We start from the raw sequence: 10,414 nt of genomic DNA, 5'->3' as shown, positions 1-10,414 counted from the left end.
AGGACATATTTCAGTATTTTGTACGTATTTCGAGAAACTATCACAGTGAACACAGAATCTAAAAAGCACCAGGCAAAGTCCTACAAACCAAGATACTGCAAATCTCTCAAACGTTCAGTCTCCTTATGAGTCAACAGGGGATGCTGATAATATTAACTACTTCAAGATTCTTACAAAATTCAAATGCATTTGCACACACATATGCACATGCATGTAAAATTGTAAAGAAATGTGCATGCATAAGACATGTACAAAAAATGTAAATAACCTTGACAGTGCTAGCCTTGACCAAACTCTACACCATATGAAATATGTTTGAGGTGTACTTTTTGAGTTCTACCTTATAAAATAACAATGTTTCTCTGACAAATATGGTAGATTTTCATGATCATAATATCACAAGTTTATTATGGGGAAAAAAGTTGATTGCCAATGATCCAACATCAAGAAATAACTTCTGTTAACATTTTTATAATATATTTTCATCTTTTTATGCAGAAAAGGAAAGCTCACCTTATTGGGAAAAGGGTTTAAGAAACTTATTTTTTTTTTTCAAGGCACTATAACATAAGCATTAAGCATTCTCATGACATTGAATATTAAGACATAATTTTAATGACTATCATATTTTGTACATACGTTTGTGTTGAGTGTCCATGTAATGTGTGGTTGTGTGTATTTCTTTAATTGAATTCCTGGCGACTTCAGGATAAATGTCTAGAAGTGCTATTTAGCTAAAAAGAGTAAATCAACTTGAGATGATTGTTAAACATTGACTCGGTGCTTTTCAGAAAGTTGGGCCAAATTAAATTATTATGTATAGAATTTTCCCAATCTAAAAACCCACACCTTCTAACTGCTGAACTTACTTTCCACTGATACATCTGAGAGTTTCTTAGCATCTAACAGGAAGTTTAAAAATCCCCTCTCTATGTCTATTCTTCATTTTGTTGCTGTTCTAGCTTCCTTTAAAATAGTAGCATTTTCTCTTATAATTTTGCATTTCTCTTTCCGGTTCAGAAGATAAGCATTCTTCTTATATCCTTTATGACCTGCCTTTAATATTTTAACAAAGTTTAATTCTAATTATGTCTCTATCAAATAATAAAAGAATCCTGGAATGGTGAACTCTTATCAGTACCTTACTCTTTGCCACCTTGGATGTTGTCAAGTATTTTAGTTTATTATGATTTTGACCCCCATGTTACTATTTTTGTGTTTTCTACAGATGTTTGAAATTATTCATGTGTACCAACTTCTTTGCTCACAGGTCCTTTTAGCATCAGTTATTGTTTCTTTTTAATTCTTCATTAAGCATATTCTTTTTTATTATTTCCATAGGTTTTTGGGGAACAGGTGGTATTTGGTTACATGACTGAGTTCTTTAGTGGTGATTTGTGAGATTTTGTTGCACCCATCACCTGAGCAGTATACACTGAACCCAATTTGCAGTCTTTTCTTCCTCACTTACTTCCCAGCCTTTTCCCCCCAAGTCCCCAAAGTCCACTGTATCATTCTTATGCTTTCACATCCTCATAGCTTAGCTCCCACTCATGAGTGAGAACATACAATGTTTAGTTTTTCATTCCTGAATTACCTCACTTAGAATAATAGTCTCGAATCCCATCCAGGTTGTTGCAAATGCCATTAATTCATTGTTTTTTATGAATGAGTAGTATTGTGTCATACATACATGGTATATATGTGGTGTATATATATGGTATATATGCATACATATATGCCATATATGTGTGTGGTATGTGTGTATATATGTATATGTGTGTATATATACATACACATGCATACACACATACCACAGTTTCTTTATCCACTCGTTGAATGATGGGCATTTGGGCTGGTTTCACATTTTTGCAATTGCAAATTATGCTGCTATAAACATGCAAAATACAATGAAATACCACCTTACTCCCACAAAAATAGCCATTATCAAAAAATCATAGATGATGTTGGTGTGGATGCAGTGAAAGGGAACACGTCTACACTGCTAGTTGGAATGCAGACTAGTACAGCTGCTATGGAAAACAGTGTGGAGATTCCATAAAGAAGTAAAAGTAGAACTGCCATTTGATCCAGCAATCTCACTACTGGGCGAAATGTTGCTATCTTTCAGTGACTATTGTTGCTGTGGACAATTTTGCTTTCTGGCTATTCAATGGAATTATATAAGTAGTAGTGCTAGGGCAGTTGAATACTGAAATCATATTAAAGTTGTTTCTAATAAATTACTACTACATTTGTAAGGATTCTGAGATGATTCTGATACTATCCTTGCTATTCAGGTATTCCTGCAATAAAGTCTAATAATGGAGACAGCCACAAACAGGTAGTCTGTGCAAATATGAAGTATTGTGATTGATGTTTGTATATTGTGTTGAGATCGATTTTAGAAGGGACATATCACTTGATAGGTGGAGATAATCAGATAATAACTGGAAAAGGAATAGTGGAGCTGGTACTATGAGCAAAGCAATGAGTATATAGAAAATCATAGTGTTTGTTGAAGCATATGTTCCTCATGACTTGAACATAACATAAAGGAATCAAACCAAATGTCCACCAATGATAGACTGGATAAAGAAAATGTGGCACATATACACCATGGAATACTATGCAGCCATAAGAAGAAGGTGAGTTCATGTCCTTTGCAGGGACATGCATGAAGCTGGAAACCATCATTCTAAGCAAACTAACAAAAGAAAACCAGACACTACATGTTCTCATTCATAAGTGGGAGCTGAACAATGAGAACACATGGACACAGGGAGGGGAGTATCACACACTGGGGCCTGACCGGGGCCTGTTGAGGGGTGGGGAATTAGGGGAGGGATAGCATTAGGAGAAATACCTTATATAGGTGACGGGTTGATGGGTGTAGCAAACCACCATGGCACGTGTATGCCTATGTAACAAAACTGCACGTTCTGCACATGTACCCCAGAACTTAAAGTATAATAAAGTAATAGGTATGTGATATAAAACTTGTAATACATGCAGGGGCCAAGTTATGGGGGAACAAATGATCTTAAAGAAGGTACATATTTGAGCGCTACTTAGCTTACAAAAGTGTCAGACTTGCTGATTGATTGTATGTAGCCACTCCCAGTTGGAAGAGACAGAGGAATGCAGAATGACTTCTAAGGTTCAGCTTGAGTCACTATATAAGTCTTCCAATTTGGCGTCTTGATGGAAGTTGCAGTTTGTTAATCCATTAAAAACAGGAAATATATATCCTGGGGCACCCTTCAGGACCACAGCATCATGATGGTAATAGATGTTTAAGATATTCATTGAATATACGAACACCATAAAAAATTTGAAAACTAAACTCTGCATAAGATACAGATGCTGTTTATTAGATAGTTGAATATCAGCTTATAAATCAAAACTGTGGGAATAACAGTGAAGAAATTGTTTACCCAGTGCATCTGGAGGGAATGAGAAATAGAATATATACAGAGCCTTATGAAGACAATATTTAAGGATTGACTAAACATAGGATTTAATTTATGATCCTAAAACTAAGAAATCACAACCAACATCCTGATTACCGAGAATTTTATTCCCATAATGCTTGCAACTTAACATTTTGGAATGTTGCATAATAACATATCTTTGATTTGGGGCAGATGTTTAAATGTTGTCTAACTACAAATGAAAATAGAACAGCAACATGCACAAAAATTATGGTAATATCTTCCACAAGTAACGACTTTTGCATACATGATTTTCTTTGGTCATATAACAATAGATATAAGCAGTCAGTTCAAAGATTTTGGTTCCCATTTTATAGATGATTCAGAGGTTAGGTGATGTATTATACTTCAAATCACCCAGAAATGTAATAGATGTCTCCAAAGTCATTAAGGTGGGAAAAGGCATGCTTGATAAAGAATTTCAAATATTTTACTGTGGGAGATCTCTATGATGGCTTCAACTGCTTCAAAGAAGGCTATCTCAAGGATATGAGAGTGTAAGAGTCAGAAGTTCGAGATGAGAAGTAACATAGTGGTGTCCATGCTCTGAACTCCTTTGATGCTCAGGAATCCCTATTTGCTTATGACTGACATTGGGGGAGGGGTCATGTTCCCTACCTTGGTGGTCTATCAGTGTATTGGAATTATCTAAAGAGATTTTTTTTTCCCAATTTGAGCTTGTCCAAATCCACCAGGAATCCCTACTGGAGAAAGCTGTGTTAACAGTAATATTAGCTAACAATTACATAGCCGGGCATTGTTCTAAGTGGCTTACATGTATCAAACATTTTATGTTTATTACAACCCTATTTAAAACATATTTAAACAAAAACATGTTTAAATATCTTGCCTGGATCCTACCAACTTTGCTGACCCATATAATGTCAGTACATCCAGTTTTTCTATTTTCTTCTAATTATGGACAATTTTACCTTAAAATTATAACTGCTAAGACTTTGAAGTAACATAGCAAAAACTTAGTGTTATATTCAGAGCAAAAATAAAGATACAACTTTATGCACATAAATTATACTTTTAGCTATGGAGATCAATGAAATCTTTCACTAATGATACCTTGATGAGCTAGAAAAAAATACATATATGTATAACACATTATCTTTTTGCCTTTATAATTATCACATTTCTTCTAACATTTTATATGTATAGTGTACTTGGTTGTATATATAATGTATATTTAATATACAATTTATAATATGTATATAATACATAATATATAATGTATATAATATATAATTTACATTTACAAATATTATTTTTATATAATATATAAATAAAATACATACATACAATATTAGAAAGGTGAGAATTGTAAAGGCAAAAAGTGGTTGAGGGATCAAGGTCCCAGAAAGGAAGGAAGTACATGGCATGAGCTTGACATTCCTCCCAAATTTCCCTCTAGGCATTTAGCACTTCTTGTGTTCCAATTAAGAGGTTAAGAATCCGAGCAGAGTTCTCTGAGCCTCACAGTGCTACAAAGACAAAAACTGGAATGAAGCCTCTCTCAAGAAGGAGGATGGGTCCAATACATTTCCTAAGAATAGTTTGAGACCAAGGAGAGTCTACACTGTCAACCCTAGTTGCCCTAGTTAAGGCAAGTCAGAAATACTCTAGACCTTAACAAAATTGGAAACCAGCTTCTGATTAACTCAATCCAGATTGGGTTAAAGTGATTTACCTTGAGATTAACTGCTTGCCAAAAGTAGAGTATATTTTGGCATAGCCACACAGTGAAATTCTAGATAGCAGTGAAAATGTGTGATCTACTACATGCAGAATCACGCAAATATTACAAATACATTTTGAAAAAGGTTATGATTCCACCGAAATACAGTCCTAAACTGGTAAAATTGATCTAAGGTTTTAGATATCAGGTAGTGGTTTCCTTTGGGAAGGAGAGATTACATTGACTTCAAGGAGACATGCTAAGTCTTCTAGGGCACACTCTTAATGTTATATTTGCTGACTGGACTGGTATCTACATGGGATATATACTTGGTGATTATTCATTGAGCTGTACCATTGTATATTTTGTGCACTTTTTTGAATAAATACATGAAGTTGAGAAAATACATCTCACTAGTTATGGCTGCATTTTAAATACTAGGCTGTTAAGAAATCTCCATTCTGGGGAAAAAAAAAATTTCCAGGAACCACTGTTCAGTTGAGCTGTTGATTTCACTATAGCAAATTTTTACAAGTATATATCATTTGGAATTTGTATATATTATCTAGATTTATTCCTGGAAGAAGCACAATGTTTTAACCCCTTTGTAAGATTAATATCTTAGGAATTACTTAAAACAAATATTTTAAGTAATAAATACAGTACATCTTGCATGTTCCATCAGTTGACTATTTCATATTTATTGCTAGTTACTAGATAATTTCTGATACTATTATAAAATTACCCTGTCTTTAATTTTCTGATATTTCTTCCTTTGTTTTTTCATATATTCATACAGTTGTATGACTTTAAAAAAATCATAAGTAATTCATTGATTTACTTTGGTGACTTTATTAGAAATCAGTTGATCTCTGTGTAGTTGTGTTTACCCGTTTCTTCATCAATATCACACTGTCTTGATAACTGTAGTTCTATTTAAAACAACAAAACACTTAAAATCAAGTAGTGATTGGCTCTATGTAATCCATGATTCTTATTTACAAGTTTGTTTTGGCTCTTCTGGGTCTGTTACATTTTCATACCAATTTTGAATTCAACCTATCAATTCCCAATAAAGAGCTTACTAGGACTTTGATTGGGATTGCATTGAATCATTCAGTCAAATCCGTAATAATTGATATTCTAACTGTATTGAGATTCTGATGCATAAGCATGTATTTCTCTGCTTAGGTCTTTTTAAATATTTGTCTCATTGATGGTTTGTACTTTTTAAAATAGAGGACTTGGACACATTTCGTCAAATGTATTTTGAAATATTTTTGCTTTTCGATGGTATTGTAAATAAAATTATTTCTCCATTATTTGTTGATAGCATATAGAAATACAACAAACACAATCTTGATTAAGTGGAGTTTATTTCAAGAATGCAAGATTGTGTTTGTTAATTGCAAAGACCGTAATTTACCTTATTGACAGAATAAAGGAGAAAAACCATAGAACCATTTCAATAAGTTCCAAAAGAAAAAAATCCAACATTTTTCACAAAAACTCAACAAATTGCCAATAGAAGGGGAACTTGTTAATCTATAAAAGGGCAAAATAAAACTTAGAATAACTTATTTGTTGATGAAATTTTGAACATATTTAACAAATATTCTACTGGTTCTAGAAATATAAAGGGCAAAGAAATAAGCATACATGTTGAAAAGGAGTAGTGAGACTTGCTTTTTACAGGTGGCATGATAGTTCACATAGAAAATCTTCTAGAATGAATAAGATTTATGTATGTGTGTATGTATATATATGATGTATATGTACATAAATATGTAGTGTTTTCTTAGGGAGTTTTGTACCTATATTCATTAGCGATGTTTTCTTACAATTTACTTTTCTTGTAATGCCTTTTGAAGATTGTGATATAGCAAAATTATGTTGATCTTATAAAACAAACTGCATAGAGTCCTATTCTTCCATATTCTAAAAGAATTTCTTTAGGATATTCTTTTTTTATTATACTTTAAGTTCTGGGGTACATGTGCAGAACATGCAATTTTGTTACAAAGGTATACACGTGCCGTGGTGGTTTGCTGTATCCATCAGCCTGTCACCTACATTAGGTATTTCTCCTAATGCTATCCCTCCCCTAGCTGCCCCCCCGCCCCGACAGGCCCCAATGTGTGATGTTCCCCTCCCCATGTCCATGTACTCTCATTGTTCAACTCCCACTTATGAGTGAGAACATGCAATGTTTGGTTTTCTGTTCCTGTGTTACTTTGCTGAGAATGATGATTTCCAGCTTCATCCATGTCCCTACAAAGGACATGAATTCATTTTTTATGGCTGCATAGTATTCCATGGGGTATATGTGCCACATTTTCTTTAGCCTATCATTCGTGGACATTTGGGTTGGTTCCAAGTCTTTGCTATTGTGAACAGTGCCACAATAAACATACATGTGCATATGTCTTTATAGTAGAATGATTTATAATCCTTTGGGTACATACCCAGTAATGAGATTGCTGGGTCAAATGGTATTTCTGGTTCTAGATCCTTGAGAAATCACCACACTGTCTTCCACATGGTTGAACTAATTTACATTCCCACCAACAGTGTAAAAGCATTCCTATTTCTCTACATCCTCTCCAGCATCTGTTTCCTGACTTTTTAATGATCACCATTCTAACTGGTGTGAGATGGTATCTCATTGTGGTTTAATTTGCATTTTTCTAATGACTAGTGATGATGAGCTTTTTATCATGTTTGTTAGCTGCATAAATGTCTTCTTTTGATAAGTGTCTGTTCATTTCCTTTGCCCACTTTTTGATGGGGGTTGTTTTTTCCTTGTAAATTTAAGTTCTTTTAGATTCTGGATGCTAGTCCTTCGTCAAATGTGTAGACTGCAAAAATTTTCTCCCATTTTGTAGGTTGCCTGTTCACTCTGATGATAGTTTCTTTTGCTGTGCAGAAGCTCTTTAGTTTAATTAGATCCCATTTGTCAATTTTGGCTTTTGTTGCCATTGCTTTTGGTGTTTGAGACATGAAGTCTTTGCCCATGCCTATGTCCTGAATGGTACTACCTAGGTTTTCTTCTGGGATTTTTAGGGTTTTAGGTCTTACGTTTAAGTCTTTAGGATATTGTTTTATTCTGATAGTTTCTTCATTAATTTTGAATAGGATTTATCAGTGAAACCATGTGAGCAAGAATTTTGTGAGAAGGTTTTTAATTAAAATTCAATTTGTAGATATATGTATAGGGGAATTAGAATTTCTTGAGTCAGTTTTAATGTGTTTTTAAATTAACTTTTTTATATTGAAATAACTATACTTGCATATGCAGTTGCAAAATGTAATATGGAGAGATTTCATATACCCTTTACTTGTTTTTCCCAGTGGTAACATCATGCAAAACCCTAGGACAATATCACAGTCAAAACATTGACATTGGTACAGTTACGATACAAAATAATTCCATCACCACAAGGATGCCTCCTGTTGACCTTTTATAGCCACATCCACTTCCACCCACCCTGCATCCTCCTCATCCCCTGACAATGACTAATCTACTCCATTTCTACACTCTTGTCATTTAAAAATGTTATGTGGAACCATACAGTATGTAAGCTTTTGGGATTGTTCATTTCTCCAGGATAAACACCCAGCAGTGTAATTTCAGCATCATGTTAGTTGTATTTGTTTTTTTTTTTTGTTTTGTTTTTTTGAGAAATTGCCAACCATTTTTCAGATAATCTGTACCATTTTACCATTTTCACCAGTGACATAGGGATGATCCAGTTTCTCTGCATCCTTACTTATTTTCAATGTTGTCACTATTTTTCATTTTAGCCGTTCTGACTGGTGTTTAGGATTTTTCATTGTGGTTTAAATTTGACCACGATTTTGCACAAGTGCTTATTTTCCATCCATGTATCTTCTTCATTGAAATGTCTCTTTATCTTTATCCAATGTTCTAATTGGATTATCTTTTTTACTGCTGTGTTGTGAGTCTTTGTTTATGCTAGATACTTGTCCTTTGTCAGTAATGTGGCTTGCAAACATTTTCCCCTAGGCTGTAGCTTGTCTTTTCGTTCTCTTAACAGATTTTTACAGAATAAATGTTTTTAATTTTGATGAAGTCTAGTTTATCAATTTTTCCTTCTATAGATGGTATATTTGGTTTTAAATCTAAGAACTCTTTGCCTTACTCCAGATTTTGAAGTTTTTTTCTATGTATTTTTCTCAGAGTTTATAGTTTTATATTTAAGTCCCTAGTCAATTTTGAGCTAATTGTTGTATAAGTTGTGAAGTTCAAATTGAGGTTTGTTTTCCTTTTTGCTATTTGCTATTTGCTAAATAAACATTTATAGTTTATTCACTCCAGCACTACTTGAAAATTTCTTCTCTGTTGAAATGCTTTTGCTCTTTTTTCAAAATCAGATGCATTTGCATGTGGCTATGTCTGAGTTGTCTAATTGATTTCATTTATTTCTATGTCTATTCCTCCATCAATACATTACAACTAGATTACTGTATCTATACATAATCTCTTAAAATCAAGTGAACTGATGCTTCTCATTTTGTTCTTTTCAAGATTGTTTTAGCTATATTAGATCCTATGCATTTCATGTAAATTTTAGAATAGTGTTATCTGTATGCAGAAAAATTCCAGATGAGATTTTATAGGAATTGTGCTAAACATATATATTAATTTGCAAAGAATTGACATCTTTACTATGTTTAGTCTTCCAAACCATGAACAGGGAATGTTTTCCCATTTATTTAAATCTTTGATTTACTTTATCAGCATTTTGTAGTTTTCACGGTTATACATCCTGTATATATTTTGTTAGGTTTACATCTGAGTATTTAATTTTTAAAAAAAAATTGTAAATGGCATTGAATTTTTCATTTCAGTTTTCTTATATTCATTATTAATATAAAGAAATATAATTTATTTTTCTGTATTCATCTTGTAATCTGTAACCTGACTTCACTTACTGGCTCTAGGATTTTTTTGGTAGATTCTCTGGGATTTTCTAAATAGACCATCATGTCATCTGCAAACAGGAGAGTTTTATTTCATCTTTTATCATATAGTTGCTTTCCACCCCTCCCCACCCCTGACCCCCTGCTTTTCTTATCTCATTGCACCGGCTAAAATTTCCAGCCCATTGTTGAATAAAAGTGTTGAGAGCAAATGTCCTTGCCTTGTTCCCCGTTTTAAGAGAAAAGCATTCAATCTTTTATCATTAGATTTAATATTAACTGTAGTTTTTTG

This window comes from Piliocolobus tephrosceles, chromosome 7, assembly GCF_002776525.5.
Source record: "Piliocolobus tephrosceles isolate RC106 chromosome 7, ASM277652v3, whole genome shotgun sequence".
Taxonomy (NCBI): domain Eukaryota; kingdom Metazoa; phylum Chordata; class Mammalia; order Primates; family Cercopithecidae; genus Piliocolobus; species Piliocolobus tephrosceles.
The sequence above is the reverse complement of the archived record's forward strand: the minus strand, read 5'-3'. Positions refer to the sequence as shown.